This window comes from Tupaia chinensis, unplaced genomic scaffold, assembly GCF_000334495.1.
Source record: "Tupaia chinensis unplaced genomic scaffold, TupChi_1.0 Scaffold000594_1, whole genome shotgun sequence".
NCBI lineage: Eukaryota > Metazoa > Chordata > Mammalia > Scandentia > Tupaiidae > Tupaia > Tupaia belangeri.
The window spans coordinates 1,058,028-1,059,501 of record NW_006160110.1 but is presented as its reverse complement, the minus strand read 5'-3'; positions in this window follow the sequence as shown (position 1 = coordinate 1,059,501).

Below are 1,474 nucleotides of genomic sequence, written 5' to 3'. Positions count from 1 at the left end.
GAAAGAGTGAAGATGGGAAAGTGGGGGTGGGCCTACATTTTCATATTAAGGCCCTGTCTCATCACAAGGATTCCTAATCAGACATTCTGATTGCAAGTCCACCGTATGATTGTTAGCAGCACCATGCTGTGATTGGAACAGCTCTTCAGATGTCCGTATTCTCCTGCAGACTCCATGTCATGCTTTCTTCCTTTCTGACAGCACATAAACACAGAACTAGTAACAAATGCAATTAGCATATATGCCTATTCCAGACAGATGCTCCTAAACTCTAGTATTGAAAAATATGACTCATAACACTCTGGACTCTGATAAATTCAGAAAATATTATTTTCAAATGATTGAGTAATACTGTAATGTCTTCTTTCGTTCTATGTAGATACATTAGAAATACCTGGTTTTTATATGATTGACTTTCTTTCCTTAAAAAAAGGGGGAGGTAAAGTAACATCATCATCAGAACCTTCTTCATAGCACATGCACAATTCCTATATATTGTACAGTCCTAGAGAGTAAATGAGAAGCAGAGCTAAAGTGCTGAAAATCCTTACTTTAAGCTAAGACTCTGTAATAGGGTCTACTGTAGGAAAGCCCTGGGAAATAATTAACCATCCTCACCTTTACACATGAATTATGTTACTTTTTTTTAAGTTCTATAACTTCCTTATTCCACCTAAATATTATCTAACACTGGTTAATGTCACATTTTCCAAACCATCCGTTTGACTTTTATCTCCCCATCCAAAATGTTATAACTTGTTTCTTGCCTTAAATTGAATCAACTATTTATTACACACCATCATTTTTTTCAGTTTTACTGAAAGAATCTTCCCCAAATACTGTTTTCACAATCTTATATACCTATTATATAACTCACAGTTTTCCATTGCCTCTCAAATAGAATACAAATGTGCCACTCTAGGCTCAAAAATCTCACACAAACTGGTGTCAATTTATCTTCCTAGAATTTGTTGTCAGTGCTTTTTAGGATAAACACTTCATTTTAATCAGACTGTTTAATTACCATTCTTGGACACTACCACTTGATTTTTGGTTTCTGTTTTTTTAGCTTTTATTGATCCCCATCATTCAGAATATTCTCCTCCTCCTCCTCCTAATCTAATTATCTTATATACATCTCATGTAAATTTAAGATTTTACCTAAATCTATATCAACTGCTTTGTGGGGGACAGAGCAAACTTGTTCTAGCAGCTATAAAGCTAGGGAGCCAGAGAGTATAAGACCCAAAATAGCATGTGTTGTTTTCAGCATTTCCAGGGGACTTGGAGATAAGAATTGAAGCTCAGATGACTTGATAAAGGAGGAGCTCTAGGAAACTGCAGATTTTCATATGAATACACCCTTTGAATCTGATTAAGAAGTAAGTAGACAAAGTATTTCAAGGCACAAATCAGCCTCAAGATAGTTTAGTATCAGATTAGACTGAGATGATATGGATTCCTAGTGCTGCAA